The following is a 15,805-nucleotide window of genomic DNA, read 5'->3' as shown; positions in this document are numbered from 1 at the left end:
TCGCGTATTTACAGAAATCTCTCTTCATCAGAGGTGCCCGCCCTAGCTCTGCGCTCTGTGGGAGATGACTCCACACCTCGTCCCCTTACGAAAGTCACAAAACTTGAATGTGTATATATGTATATATTTTTGTTACATTTAAAGGAATGAGACACAAAAGGAGGGAGGGACCCATGCTCTGAGGGAATTGCCTGGAGGGGTAATTTCAGTTTTCACAAATGGAAAAATGGCAGCGTAGACCTTTCTCATTATTTTACTGTTCATAATGGTTTTTTTTAAAAAAAAGCAATTAAAGAGAAATTATCTTTCAACCTCAGTGGGGAAGGTATCTCCACGCGGCAGGCCAAGGCCTGCTGTATAAATCCCGGTTCACAAAGGCTTTTCAGGGGTGGGACAGTGGCCCCTCGGAGCCCCACCGAGGCCCCAGCCGGGGCAGCCCTGGGACAGAGTAGAACCCGGACACGCTCAGCGCGGGAGCCAGTCGGGGCCTCACTCCACGCCCTAGCGGCCAAGTGTCTCCGTGTCTCAGCCCTGTCACACCCTCTTCCTTCTCCGTCTCTATACCAGGACTGCTCTTCTCCGTCTAGCAAACTGCTCCTCACCCTTCAGGACCAGGCTCAGATGCCCTCTCCTCTGCTGGGCTTCCTGATGCCAGATAGAGCTTCCGTCTGCTCCATCATCCATCCTTCTATCCACCCGTCCACTCATTGAGCCATCTATCCATCCATCCGTCCATCCATCCGCCATCCCCACTCACTCATCCATCCATGCACCTGGCCACCCAGTCACCCAACAGATGTCCATTCAGCCCATACCATATGCCACTTGTTCTGGCCACTTGTGATTCAATTCTGGGGGGATGGTAGCTCATCCTATGATAAAGACCTCGCCGAGAGCTTTAGGAATTAAGCCATTCAATCCTCCCAGCACCCAGGAGGTCAGAGCCCGTCTCATTCCCATTTCACAGATGAGAAAGCTGAGTGTGGGGATGTGAACTTCGTCACGGCCACTGAAGCGGTGGTAAGGGGGAGCCTCGGCCAGAATCTGGGTCACCAGGCCCAAAGCGCTGAGTGTCCGTGGACGGTGGGTCATGCTGTTTTGGTGACTATCGTGTTTTAATGTTGCAACTACATCTCAGGCGCTCGAGGGCCGGGGCCAGGGGCTGTGGTGGCCTGGCGTGGCTTGGCATCCGTGGCCACCGAGTACAGAAGGGACTGAGAACGTGGGGGCACCTCCTCCACGAGCCCCCCACATTCTCGCCATTTGCATTTGCAGGGGCCTTGCCCTGCCTGCAGCTCCAAGGCCTCTGGAGAGAGCTCAGGCTTCGCCGCCGCCAATGCACTAACCCGCCCAGGGCCTGTCTGCAGCACGGAGCTTTGTCTACAGGGTCCCCCAGGGCAGGTCAAGGGCCAGCCCAGGACACACTGAGGATCGGGGGGAAGGGTGCCGGGGGTCTGCACCTGGAACCAGAGGGGGAAGAGGGGGGCTGAGCCACGCCCAGCATCGGGGCCCTTGAAGCCAGCTCAGGCTCCCTCCACCAGCACCCACGGCCTGAGGGACCCAGGACTGCAGCCTCGGACCTCGGCCCCCAGCCCAGGCTACGGTCCTCACCACACTCACACCCCACCCTCGGGAAGCGGAGGTGGTCTGCGCTTCCTGCAGGTTAGGCTGTCGTCTTTGCTTCCCTGACCAGGCTCCCCGGCCACTTCCCTCTCTCATCTCCCACCCAGAGCCTCGCACCGTGCTCCCCAGCCCCTCCTGCCCTCAGCGGCATTGAGAGCCACCGCGTAAGATGTGGGAGGGGCCTGGGTATCCCAGGCTGCCCAACCTTATCTGACCACTGACTCCCCCACCTGTCGTCATACCCGGGACTGGGAAGGGCCCTGGCCCAGATCATAGGACGGATGGGCTCAGAGCAGGAAATGGTCCCATAGACCTGGGTAGGCCGACCTCCAGAGGACAGGGATGAGCCCAGGCAGCAGGGGGAGCCCTCGAGCCAGACCTCACCCAACCCCTTCACAGGCATATATGTCTGTACCTTCACCCTGTCTCACACACACACACACACACACACACACATACACACACACACGTCCTCTGGCCCATTTTACAGCTGAGCAGCTTGAGGCTCACGGGTGAGGGGCCTACCCAGGGTCACAGCCAGCCCGGGGTTCTAGTTGCACATCTGTCCCTTACCCTGCACGGAGCCAGAACTTCGAAGGTGATGGAACCTGGAGGTCCTGTCCCAAGCTGCTTATGAGCAGAGGGTCAGGGCCAGGGCAGGTGCTGAGGACAGGAAGGTGCAGGCCTGCCCAAGGCCACCCCCTCGGTCTCAGGGGTCAAGGCCGAGCCTGGGGGAGCCTCTGCCTGGGCCCCAGCAAATGGTCAGAGGACACCCCCCCGCCCTGGTCTGCCAAGGCTGCGTCCTGGCAGGGGAATGCGGCGGCCCCTGCGCTCTGCTGTGCCAGGCCAGTGCCCTGAGGAGGGGGCAGGCTTGTTCAGGCCAAAGGCTAGGTCAGCCGCCACCTTCTCTGGCATGGAAGTCCGTTCCCGGTGCCCACTCAGCTCATGGCTGCAGCCGGCAGCCTCCATGACGGAGTGTAAATTGCGTATTTCAGAGATGCCTGATGGATAACCAACCGGCATCTGGGAGGCAGGGGCCCAAGGCCTCTCTGCTTACCTATCCGTGGGCCTCATCCATCTTGGCTCAGGTCTCTTCTGCTAGCCCTTCCCCAAGGCCACCAGCTCTGAGCCCCCTGGTTCTGGGAGAGTCGGGCGGGGCCTGGGCTGGGAGGGGGGGAGCACGCCTTGCTGGAGGAGCCCATTAATTGCCCAGGTGTTAGGCAGCCTTTTTTTCCCGAGTTGTGTGTTGGGTGGTTTATGTGGCCATCAAATTAAACCCGGTAAATCGCCTGTCTTTTCCGGGGCCACTTGTCATCGCTGCACGGGTCCCCCAGACTTCAGCATGGTGTGAGTTATGGCCTGCCAGCTCCATGACTGACAGCAGGATCCTTGATCTGCTGTTGGGGGGAGGGGAGGGGAGGAGTGAGGTGGCTCAGACTGGAGGTATCCAGACCCCTATCAGCCGAGGGACACCGTTCTTGGCCTTTGCTACTAGCTCCTGCCATCTTCCAGGACAGAGAAACCTGGGTTTGAGTCCTGCCTCGGCCACCTCCAGGCTGTGTGACCCTGAGCAAGTTACTTGCCCTCTCTGAGCTTCAGTTCATCTATGAGTGTGGCCATTGAGGATGCAATAAGATAATACGTGCAAAGGACCCCCTCATAAGGGGAGCCTGGATGTGACAGATGCCTGAGGTTTCACAGCTGCTGTGATTCTCCCCCTGCCCCAGGCACGCTGGCCGAGGCTCTGTGTCAACGGCGTGTCTCTGTCCTCTGCTCCCCACCAGCCCCGTCTTCACTCCCCTCCCTGGTGCACTGGGAGCCCGCAGGCCGCGCTGCTGCCTGGCAGGACTCTACCTTGTGCTTCCTCAGCCCCTCCCCGCAGGCTGGGTGGGAGCACTGGCCCTACATCCGGCAGCAGTGCGGGCCCATCAGCGCCAGTGAGGAACCTGAGGATTCCCGGTGAGGAGGGAGGACAGCAGGGCGCTGGGTTAGCACCCGGCCTCCCCAGTCCCCGGCTGCGGCTGCGGGACCGGGGTGGTGCCTCTCTGGGTCCCGGTCTCCTCATCTGTAACGTGCTGCTGAGGGAGGGCGTGGGGAGTGCCCAGCACAGGCCGGTGGTTTGGGGAAGAAGAGCTGCCCCAACTGTCCCCAGGGAGGACCCCAAGGCCCTCCCATGGCCACTCGGGGCGGCTGCCCACTAGTCCTGGCTGAGCTTCCGAAGAGGGAGGGCAGACACAAGAGGGCCGGGAAACGGAGGCGGGACAGAGGCCGCCCCTCGCCCCCCCTCCCAGACCCTCCCTTCAGCAAGAATTGTTGTGTTTTCTTAAACCTTGCCAGGCCCTCACCCACTGGCAGAGCAGGGCCCCAGGCAGGAGCGAGGTGTGCAGGGCAGACTGGGAACAGAAGCAGTTTCAGCCCCAGGAAGGGGGAGGCAGTGGGGACCCCAACCCACCAGGCAGGGGGTTCCACCAAGGCAGGGTCCCCTCCATATCTGTGGTGGGTCCTCAGCAAATCTTTGTTTAAATAATGAGGGGCCCCACATTTTCTTCTTCACCAGCCCACACTACCTCCCCGGTTATAAGCCACATGGAGGGAGAGAGGTCAAGAGGCAGAGGGGGGAGCAGCCTCTACCTCTCTGCCCAGGGAGGCCTGGGAGAGCCTGCCCACCTCCAGGACGCCCCTCCCCTGTGAAGGCAGGCATGGCCTCGGGTCTCAGGCCTTCATCCGCAAGATGGGACCGTGAACCATCCACTCCCCTGGGTTCTTGTGCGGATAAAGGACGGTGATGTTCACGCCTGCGCGGAGGGCCTGGCGCAGAGTGGGGGGTCAGAACCGGGACCAGCGCTGTCACTAGCGATCGGCAGTGCGCCCCTGCAGGTCCAGGAGATGGGGCGGCCGGTGAGGAGGGGAACCTGGGATTTTAGCAGTCTATGCCCACGGGACAGCTCCTTAGGGCGGGGGGGCGGGGGGGGGGGCTGGATGCCAAGGCCCTCAAGGCCCCTCTCACCCTACACTGCACAGCTCCACGCCTGATCTGTCTGCTGGTGCCATTGAGAACTTGTAACGCGTGGGGGGTGGGGGTAGGGATTCTTTTAAAACCTGAAGTTAATTATTTTTCTAATTTCATGCTGCATGCATTATGCATCAGTAGTTATCACTGGCGGTAATTGCAGGCAGGTATGCAAATCCACTAAAAATGTACTAGTACCTCCAGCTCATCTCCCCTCGCAGGCCGCCTGGGCGGGGCCGGGGCCGGGGTGTCCTGAACTTCAGAGAATGTAAATCGCTTTTAAAAATAAGACTTTAAAATTGGGTCTTAGGAGGTTAATTATATTGATAACAGTGTTCGATATGACACTGTTCAGGGCCGGGAGGGGGAGGGGGGATGAAAGGAGACACGTGTAATTTTGTCTCTTTCTCTCTGGCGTCATTTAATAAGCGGTTCCACACCTGACACTTCCCCCGTCAGTGTGCATTTTTAGTAAAGCTGCCTGGACTCAGGCTCAGTTCCTTCTGGGAAGGAAAAGGAGCCGCCGGGGCGTTTCAGAGGCAGGAGGGGGCCCCGAGGTCCTTTATTCTGGGGGGCTGGGAGGAAGGAAGAGGGAGGGCAGCCCCAGAGAACAGGGCAGTGGTCCCCTGGGCCTGCCCTGCCGGCCTCCTCAGCAGCCGGGATCCTGGCAGCCAGGGGCCGAGAGAGGAGCGGGTGACCCGGAAAGACCATGTCTGGCGATGCTGCCGATCATGTGGCAGAGGCTGGGAGCTGGGCGGAGGTGGGGCACCTTCACCATGCAGGCCCTGGTCCTGGTGAGACCCCCCCCGCCCCGCCTAGTATGTAGGACAAGCTGACTATGCAAACCCTGCCTCGAGAATGCAAACTCCTACCACGTTCTGTCTTATCCATGAGCCTCGCCCACAGCCTGGCCCAGCGGGTGCCCATAAACATCTGTGAATGGATGAATGAATGGATGGATGGATGGATGAATGGATGAATGCATGGATGGATGGATGGATGGATGAATGGATGAATGGATGAATGCATGGATGGATGGATGAATGGATGGATGAATGGATGGATGAATGAATTCGCCAAAAGGGAAGCCCGAGAATCTGAATCCCAGGACCTGGCAGTAGGAGAGAAGAGAGAGGCCGGCCCTCCATCGGCCACACCAGGAGGTAACAGAGGGCCCGGGGCCTCCACCATGGGGCCCCGAGAGGCAGAGGGCCTGGTCTGAATTGTGCAGCACGTGGTGGAGAGGCCGACACAAGCCCAGGCCTTGGACTCCATGTCCATTGCTCTCCCCTCCCAGTGTCTTACCTGCCCCTCAGCTAGGGAGGCCCCACCCTAGGAGGGCGCAAACCCAAGGCAGACCCCTGCTGTCCCCTCATCTCCTCTCATATGGGTGACCAGCCTGGAACTGCCCAATTGCAGGTCCCCCTCCAGGCGTCAGAGGCCGGCCCCCCTTCCTTAGAGATGGCCCTTCTTCTCACTCCCACAGATAGCACAGGGGGAGCCCTCTCTCAGGGCTGGGGAGGGAGAGGACCTCGCAGATCACCGGCTGTTCACAGAGGCCCAGAGAGGGACGGACGGGTCCGGGGCAGAGAGAACCCTCCAGCAGCTGTGGACAGCCCTCCCCCTGCCCTCCTCCTCCGGCCTTGGCACCGCCGCTCAAGCCCTTTCCTGGGGGTGGGCACGGGAGGCGGTGATGGACAGTGTCCGGCTGAAGCAGGGTCTCATGGGAGCTGCTCTCCCCGCCCCCAGGGGGTCAGCCCCTCTGGCCCTCTGGGGTCAGACCAGGGAGTGGCAGTAAATGGCCAGCCTGAGCGCCTGCTGCACCCCAGCCCTTCACAAACCCCGGCCACATCCTGCGGAGCCTGGGCCTCCGGTGCACAGAGGGCAGCGCACTCAGGGAGGGGCCCAAGGTCACGCGGCTCACACCTGGAAGGCCAGCCGCCAGCCCACGTCCGACGGGCTGCCCAGCCCATTTTCGAGGCAGAGCCGGGCACGGAACAGGTTCTCCATAAGTATTTGGGGTACAGGCCTGGGGACCATAGCCAGCTGCCCCTCCCATCCTGGCCTCAGCCCCAGGGATGACGCCCCCCTCCCAACCCCGTCAAGGGGTTGGGAGGAGAAGGGGGACAAGCATCAGCGAGGCAGTCGGGCAGGGGCCAAGCTCAGGCTCCAGCCGGCCCCGCTGCTGGGCTGGCACCTCCACAATAAATAACAGCAAATAGCCCATCCGCAGGGCATCTTTCACGCTGGTGGCTAATAACACACTATTAATGCCCCCGCAGACGGCGCGCGCACCACGCGGCGCTGACGAATGTCCCGGCCCGGAGCCGTCATAAATCAGCCCCTCTCCTGGGGAAGCGCGCGGGGAAGTGTCATTTTCCATCTTGTTAATGAATTGGGGCTTCCCTGCCCTGCCCAGGGCGCCGCCTCCGCTCCAGGTTGCCAGGATTTGTGTCTGGGGAGGCTTGAGTCCTCCCTCTTGGCCTCTGGGGATGGGGAGACAGGACAAGACCCTGCCCCCCAGCTGGCCCAGCCCTGGCAGACCTTAGGGGTCCAGGCCTGGGGATCCCAGCCAGCTGCTCCCATCCGTCTTGGCACTCACTGCCCTCCTGGGGCTGAGCCGGGAGCCAAGCAGGGGCTGCCCAAAGGCCAGAGGGAGCGGGGCCTTGGCTGGGTCCTCCTCGTCAGCACTGAAGCCACCAAAGCTCTGCTCCCCGCGGCCTCGCTGCTGCCCCCTCTGGGCAGAACTCAGAGGGGCTCAAAGTGAGACCCACGCCCAAGGACAGCAGGGCCCGGAAGGTGTGCAGCAGGTGACTCCTGAGAGACCACTCCACTGCACCTTGGGTCTACCCACCCTGGGACAGAGCCCGCAGCACAGGGCCACCAGGTAGCAAGCGAGCCCTCCCCTGGCACGCAGAAGTGGCCAGCGGCCTGCACTACATGTGTGGGTGGCTGGGAGAGCTACAGAGCCGGGGAGCTCTGTGTGGCCCCAGTCTGACCCGGCCGGGGAGGGGCGGGCCAGCTGTTTCTCTGTATGCCCTCCCTGGGCACCAGGAGCCCCGGGGCCTGCCTGCACCACCGGGGCCCTTCCCGTCCGCCTCACCTCCTTCGCTGAGCCGCTGGTCTGGCTGGGATGGCCGCTCTGGATGCTGCGCTTGGGTCCAGGTGGGCCTGGGCCACGCTCACATTCCGGCCTCAGCCCTGGCACTCGGGGTGCAGACCGCAGACCTGGGGCGCTGGGGGCAGCCCGGCGTGCAGGGGGAGGCCCTGTGCTGGACTCTTCTGGGCTCCTCGAGGTCAGGCGGGGCTGCGGGTCCAGAGCAGCATTCTGCACGGCCTGGGCCCCGGGCGCTGCGGGCCTCTCCCTGGCGGAGCCCCGACCCCCGTGCACGGCCTGCGGGTGTCCTGGGCCCCTGCGCCCCAGGCATGCCCTACGGCCCGGCGCCCATGGGGCGGGCGGTGGCCTCTCGCTGCCTCTTTTGACTTGTGCTCTTTGTCTGCTGGCTGCCACCTCCTCCAAAAGGCTTCCGCGTGGCTTTTACCCCCTTTTCTTTACCGAGGTCTTTTTTTATTTTTTAATCCCTTTAAGTCACTTGGCAGAATGGGTTCCCGTGCAGGGAGCACTCTGCTGAGACAGACGAGAGGGAGCCGCTCTCCAAAGACGCGGTGTTCCTGCCACTCGGGCTGCGTCTCCGTCTCCGGGGCGGGCGGGAGTCCATTACCCGCGGAGGAGTTCAGATGCTCACGGCGGGCTGGGCGGTGACATGTGCCACCGAGCTGTCAGGACCACCGGCCCCTCTCTGGGAAGATGCTGGGCGGGTGGGGGCTCGGTCCTGCTTGGCTGCCCCTGTTTGCAGAGGTATTCTCGCAGGGAGGCGGGGGCGGGGGTGAGGGATGGGTTATTCCTGCTTCACCTCCTGGGCTTGTCTGTCCAAAAAGGAGTCCTCCTCACCCACTCCCTGCCTCCTCACCTGCCAAAAAACAAAGGAAGTGATTACACCCTGGAATTAGGAGCCCCGCCCCGGGGACAGGCTGCTGGGGTTGCGACCCCTCTGCTCCCATCCATCCCTCGGCACTCTGTTCTTGAAGCCACTTTCCCATGAGCTGGGAGGGGGCTGGGACCATTCTCCACCACCTCCCTTCTCTTCTCAAACCCAGGAACACAGCCCCTTCCCCAGAGCCCTGGCTCCCCTTTTCCCGGGATGGGGGGGCGCGGGAAGGAGAGAAAGGAAGTCCTGAGAGAGCGTGAGGCTGCAGGGACCCTGCCCCAGCCCAGAGCTCCGCTCCCCCAGCACCTGGACCCCATTGGACCCATAGCCTCGGCTTCCAGAACAAGCGCTGCCCTTCCGCTGCCCTTCGCGAGCAGGAGCATCAGGGAGCCAGGGAAGCTGCATCCCGGCCTCCTTCCTGCGGCCACCGGCTTCCCAGGCTGGGGTCAGGGCTCCGCGCCCCACCTGCCCTTCCACAGTCCTGGGGGCAGGGCCGGCTGTTTGCAGGAATCCCAACAAACCCACAGCCTCTCACTGGCCTGGCGCTGCCCGCTGCCCCGGTGTCCCGACTCCCCCTGCAGGAGCCCCTCTTTGGAAAGTGCTTTCATTACACATCTGAGTGTCAGCTCTGGTTTGAAATAGGATCCAGGTGGGCTCCGCTGCATCTGGGCACTTGGCTTTGTAGGGCTGAAGGTGGCTGGTTTGAGAAATGCTCATTGTCAGGGGCTGTTCCAAATAAAAACGAATTTTCAGGGCATGTGTTTTAATAAGCCCAGAGCCCAGACTGGGGGTCGCTGCCCACGGGGCGCCCAGCCTGGCAGGGACGCACTCAGAGGGGGCCCACAGGATGGGGCAGGTTTGGGGACAAGCTTCCCCAGGAGCAAGGAGGTGTAGAACTACCAAGCCCCGGGGGACAGCAGGTGTGAGCAGGCGGAGCAGCCCCAGGAAGGGGCAGGGTGGGGGTGGACAGGAGGGAAGATGAGGACAGAGCCCCCCCGTGAGGGTGACGCTGGCTCCAGTGTGGGCTCTGTCGCTGCTGCACCCGTGTGACTTCATCCGATTATAAACTGTAATTTCTCTATGGAAGCAAGAGATGGGAAGAGTCCAATGAGGTCATCTGCCCCCTGGACGAGGCGAGGAAACTTTTATTCCGTGGGGGTCGGGGGGGAGTGTACGTGGAGGCAGCCGCTGGTCCCCCAAGACAGAGAGTTCAGAAACTATGAATGCAGGAAGGCAGCTTCACCCGCTGCATCAGGCCCTTCCCACAGCCCTCGGGGTCGGGGCAGTGGCCCTGGGGCCGCCTCGGAGTCGGGGCAGTGCTCTTGGGCAGCCTCCAGGGCCCCACAAGGCCTGGCCCTGCCTGGCCCACCCACCCATCTCTACCACTTCCCCCAAACCCCACGCTGTTCCTCCTCCGGCAACAGCCCACCTAACCTCACCCCTCACCTCCTGCCTTGGGTGGGTGGTCGCACAAACCAGCAGTGGCACAGTATCTCCAGGGTCAGGGAAGGGACTGCTCTGCTTGTCTGAGACTGCTCACTGAGACGTGGCCGGCTCGGTGCCTTGCACACAGAAGGTGCCTAATTAATGCACCCAGTGAACTCCCCACGGTGCTTCCTCATGTAGAAAGCCCAGGGTTCAAGCAGAGCCCTGGCTGTGTATCTCCTGGGTCTGCCCTCCCTGCTGTCCCCCCTTCCCCGCTGCCCCTACCCACGCCTGTCCCATGGTCCTGCAAAGCTCCCCGGGAGCCAGGCGTACACATGCCCCAGACCCCACAGGGCCCACGGGGTCCTGACTGCTGCCGTGGCCGAGGGGTGCCTCTCGGTGTCGGGGCGTGTGTGTTCCCAGGTCAGCTTGGTGGGTGGGCGTGCTTGGAGGTGGGAGCTTGTTGCACATGTGGGGGCACCAGGACGCGTGTTAGCAGCCTCCTAGTATTCACGGGGCGGGAACAAATGTGTAAGTGCGCCCTCTGGCGGACACCTACCGGCCGAGCCGTGGAGTCCCCAGTGGGCACACGACCGGATTGAGTATGCGAAACCACGCAGTGCAGACGAAGTCAGCGGTGGTGCGTGGACGCTCTCTGTGGCCAGTCAAGTTGACCAAGGACGAGATGAACCTGTGGGGCCCCAAGGGCTCAGCCGCCCGGGAGCCCTCTCTGGCCCCCGCCTCCTTGGCCAGCTCCTGCGCACTCCCCCCATGAGACCGCCTCTGCTCACCCCTGCCTCGCCTCGCCTCGCCTTCCCCCACCCACCGGTCTCTGCGTTCAGGTACCAAAGAGCCATTTTTTGGGTCAACGGAATAAAAGCTTCCGCCTGTAACTGCTCGAGATGCCTGCACAGGCTCACTTTTTGCTGTAGTAACATCACAGCTGCATGAGAAGAAATCTGAAAGCGGGAGAGAAAGCCAAGTGCACAGTCCCACCTCTCCACACCGCGGCACTTTCCGCGGACAAAGGGCCCTTATCCTTTTCCAGGTCATTCCTGCTTTGCCGTCTTCCCTGTTCCTGGGGACAGCCAGCGTGGCTGGCCGAGCAGGGAGGACCGCCCCCATTGTGCAGGCGCAAAGGGGACTTAAAATAAAAAGAAGGCACTTGTCCACGTACGAACAACATGACAGCCAGGCCTCAAACTCTGGGCCAGTTCCCTCTCCCTGCACGATGCCAATCTCAGCACAAAAGAAACATACAAATGCAAGGCGGCCCCGGGGCCCACTGCACTGAGATGTTTTGTGTCTCTCCTAAGGTCCTCTCGTATCCATCCATCCATCCATCCATCCCTCCATAAACCCACCCACCCATCCACCCATCCTGCAAACACGTACTGAGTCCAGTCATGCTCCCAGCACCAGGCAAGACGCTGGGGCCCAACGAGGAGCCCCTGTCCTCCGGGAGCTTGAGGTCCAGCAGAGCGGCCACTGGCTTGCCAAGGGCTGCAGCGGGAGACACATGGCATTATGAGGGCCAGAAGCCCCATCTTGCCAAGCAGGGGTGAGTGAGGGCAGGAGAGGCAGGATGCGGATCCCAGGGGCTCCCTGGGGGAGGTGATGCGGGCTGTGGTTCTGGTCCCCGACTCCCATGTCCTGACAGTCACATGGGAGCTCGGGGGCGCGCTAGAATGGGGCAGGTGCGGCCAGTCTCCTCCGGACCACCTGTCCGTCTTCCAGAGCCACCCCCGCCCTTTGGACCTCAGGGCTTCCCCGCCATGGAAACGCTCTCCATCGTTACAGCTCCTGGCTGCCTGAAAGATCGCTCCTCGCTGATATTAATTCTTATATTAGCAATTAGCCCTCCTGCTTCATTTCAACCTATGGCTCTCAGGACGGGTTTTTATGTGCGCGTTATTAATCAGACGCCGAGGATGAGCTGCTGGACACCAGGTGGGCTTTCCGGCTGGAGACTCAGCCAAGCGGCGTTTTAAATGAGCACCTCGCTGGACATGTGCAAAGGGGCCTGAGTTTAGATCCCTGTAAGCAGGTCAGAGCCGGCGCGAGCTCGGAGACCCGGCGTTTGCTTTCATTCTGGACTTCCAGGTGGAGGTCAGCATCTGTGTCTGACCTTCCGAGATGAAAAGGCTCTTTGTGCCTCCGACCTGCCGTTTGTTCCGTGGCCGCTGGCTTCCTCCCATGAGGATGGCCGTCCCAGGGCCTGTTCGCGACCCCCTGCAGAGTGTGGGTCACTCCTCTGGAGCCAGCATGGGCCCGGGGGCTGCCTCGGCCAGGTGCCCTCTCTCCAGGCAGGCGCAGAGGGCTGGGGCCGGAGCCCCAGGGCAAGGGGGGCTGTTGCGTGTGGAGTGCGGACTGATCCTGTAACCCGTAGAGGGTGGAGTAGGAAGCACTTTCAGGCTGAGGGAACAGCATATGCAAAAGCTCAGAGGTGGGAGGGCTTTGTGAGGTGGGAGGGCTGGTGTCCCAAAGCGCTGGGTTAGCCGAGGGCAGGGGTCTGAGCTGAAGTGGGAGGCGGGGCTCTGGCCTTGGGGGAGTTTTGAATGCCCAGCAGAGTGAGGGCCTCTCTTCATACTGAGGGAGGTGGGAGCCAGCACAGGTGCCTGGGCAGGGAGGGCGTGACCATTTGGAGAACTGGAAGGTGCCAGGGTATGTGGGAGGGGACCAGTGACAGGCTGGGACCGTGTCCCCAGGAGCAGGAGTAGAGGCCTGGGCTGGAGGGGAGGGAGCCATGGGTTGAGGGCAGGGGCTGACTCGGAGGCCTCCCTGAAGACAGGCCCGGGGCTGTGTGGGTTCCCTCCCCTTCTCCTGCCAGCACTACCAGGCAGGTTCTAGGTGCCACGGGCAGGGGCAGCTGGAGGCTTGCGGGGGGGAGGGGGGGGCGTGCTGGAGGCTCCAGTTCCTCCCTCTGCGCTGGCAGATGAAGAGGCCCTACCCTGCCCCCCTCTTACTCTCTCGGGCCCCCAGGCTTGGCACCGCACCCAGCACCCACGTGGCGGGTGAGAAGGGAGGAGGCGAGAGAGCCTGCAAACTCGGTGTGAACCCTCCAAGCCTCCACGCTGCTAATTAAACTGTTTTCTGACAAAACCCAGACTTTTGGGGCTGGGTGTGCGAGCAAGTGTGTGAGCCAGTGTGTGGGCGGCTGCCGGTCCCGCAGGCCTGGACCACTGCCAGGGCCCACCCTCAGAGACAGGCCTCGGGGAGCTGGGTGGGCAGTGCCCAGAGCAGGGGAGCCAACCGCTCAGGGACCAGGGGCAGCTCTTCTCAGCCAGAGCGTCTCCGGGAGAACACGTGGGCCCTCTGCCAGGACGGATGCCCTTCCCCTCCCTGGACCACGTGAGGGCTGGAGCCAGGGCCTGGGGAGCAAGGCAGCTCCCAGCCAGAGGTGGCAGGGAATCCCGCCGTGCCCCGTGCTGGGCTGGCAAAGCAGGCTTGGGGCCCACGCAGCCTGGACTATGGGCACCTGCCTGCCCACTGGGCCCAGCGGCCCCTTCCTTGCACTGACTGCGGGGTGTGGGGGCCTGGCCCTACCAGTTTAGGGCGCTGCCCCCACAATGCAGCCGAGTAATAGAAAGGCCGCCAGGTGGGCACCATCGCCCCAGGCTGCAGCGGGACAGAGCCAGCCCGGGCAGCTGGCACCCTGAGGAGGGGCAGAGGGGGCGTGGCGCTCCCGGCCCTCCCAGGCCTGCCCCTCCGCCCGAAGGGAGGGTACGGTGGCCCGGGCCTGCCTGAGCACGGTGGGGCCCCGGAGGGGCAGGCCTGGGCCGGCTTTGGGCTCAGGCTCCTGGGAAGGAGGCCCTACCCAGCAGGGCTGTCACTCCGCTGCTCCCAGCACAGGCCTGTGGCTAGCCCAGGGGCCTGAGTGACGGCGAACCTGGTGCCACCAGCGAAGGCCCAACCTTCCGCAGGAAACTGGCCTGCTTCTGCCGGCAGGACCGTGGCTGTGGGCTCTCACCCCGAGCCGATGTGGGCAGTGGGAGCTGGGAGGCAAGACACGCAGTCCCTCCTGGCCCCTGGCTCTGCGCGCTCACACGGGCCTGCCCTCCCTCCGTCCACTCCCCTCCGTCCACTCCCCAGCCTCAGAGTCTTTCAGGAGCCCTACATCGTGGGTGCCAGGGTCCAGTGGGCACCCAGGGACCATCAGCACCCCGTCCAGTCTCTCTATTCAAAAGCCAGTCCCAAAACCTCCCCCACTGACCACACCAAAGCCACAAGCGGGGGATTCCAGGTCACGCACCTGCGTCCTCCGAGTTGCCCAGGTACGGCTGGCGGAAGCTGCCTTTCTTCCAGAAGTGTCCCCATCCCTCCCGCCAGCTGTGCCAGCCGCGGCCCCCAGGGCCACGCGCCCTCTCGGCCGGGTCCCCGCCCCCCTGCACCAGCAGAAGCCGGTGCCAAGGGATTTTCGCCTCCGTGTTGGGAATCTCCCTCCCCTCCCCTCCTTCCCGTAAACACACACCCCGGCCCAGCGGCCAGGCCAGACTTTGTTAATATTTACAGCCAGTCGCTCAGGAAGCTATTAGCTTCCTTCTCTTATTGCTAATTGAAAGAGGAGAAAATGGTTGTAACACTTCAAAAGGACTTAAAGGCAGCCCGAGAGACCGCCTGAGTCGGGAGGAAGGGACAAAGAGAGACCATTTTAAATAAACAAAGGCAGCCCACACCTCGGCGAGGGTGGGCCAGGGCCTGCAGAGGCGTGGCTGTCCTCTGAGGCTGGCTCGCCAGCGGCCGCTCGCTGTAGATTTTCCTTTTCACCGGGGAGCCCGCCCGCCTTAAGGAGCGAGGGGGGAAGAAAAGCGATCCTGGGGCACTTCTGTTAATGATGAGGCTCTCTGAAGCTGCAGCAGGCAGGCGGCCCCTGCTCCTTCGCTCTGGAGCTGGGCCTGGCCTTGCACGTGAGCTTCCCTGACCTGCGGCCACCCACAGGCACGCGCCTCCCCGGCCCAGGTCCAGGCCCCGGCGGGGGGCTGGGCTAAGGGATTCCCCTGCCCCTGGCCTGGGCGTGACCTTGGGGACCTCAGTTCCGTGGCCGCCAAGAACAGCCCAGGACCCATGGCCACCGTTGGGGGCACTTTCTGAGTCCCGCTAGAGGAGGGGCTGGACGCCGGCATGGCCAGGCCTCTGGCCTCTGCGGTCGCCTCCCAGCCACTTTCCCTGGAGAGAGATGATGCCGCCCGCGGCCGCACAGCCAGCTCCCGGGGTCCGCCCGGGCTGCAAGCGACCAGACGGCTCAGCGGTCAGACGGGGCGGGCTTCCCTCCGGAGCCTGCCATTCGGTTCTGGCTGAGTCCCATCCCCGGGAAGCCTTCTCTGCCCCCTCCCACCCCCCCGCCCCAGTCCTGGCCTGCTTCCGAACGGCCTCTCGGGCCCCCGGGGCGCCGCCCTGCAGCAGCCTGGTCTTGTGCTGAGAGCTAATGGTGCCAGGCATGGTCGGTGGGTTAGTGGAGGAGGGCGCACTGCACATAAAGCAGGTCTTCCCCGCACCATCTGCCCCTCGGACCAGCTGGGCCCCACGATGCACAGCCACCCCGCAGGGCAGAGGCCCAGGGCGCGAGAGGTCAGCGCAGGGAGGGCGGGGGCGGGCTGTTCGGGGGAGAGAGGGACCCTTGGTGCTTGATTTTTTGTATTTTTAAAAAATAGGTTTTTATTGATTTTAGCGAGAGAGGGAGAGGAATAGAGATAGAAACATCAATAGGAGAGTAACATCATCAATCGGTGGCCTCCTACACGCCCCCTGCTGGGGGTCT

General features: G+C 62.7%; 1 protein-coding gene across 4 annotated transcripts in view; it reads left to right on the top strand.

The window, feature by feature from the left end:
• The window catches only part of MACROD1 (mono-ADP ribosylhydrolase 1), a 128,544-nt gene that overhangs the window by 40,480 nt on the left and 72,259 nt on the right, over positions 1–15,805 (top strand). The window lies entirely within an intron of this gene.

The sequence above is a fragment of the Myotis nattereri genome, assembly GCF_964212035.1.
Source record: "Myotis nattereri genome assembly, chromosome: 9".
In the NCBI taxonomy this organism is placed as follows: Eukaryota; Metazoa; Chordata; class Mammalia; order Chiroptera; family Vespertilionidae; genus Myotis; species Myotis nattereri.
Note: the sequence above shows the minus strand (reverse complement) of the source record. Positions and strands in the feature narration are given on the sequence as shown.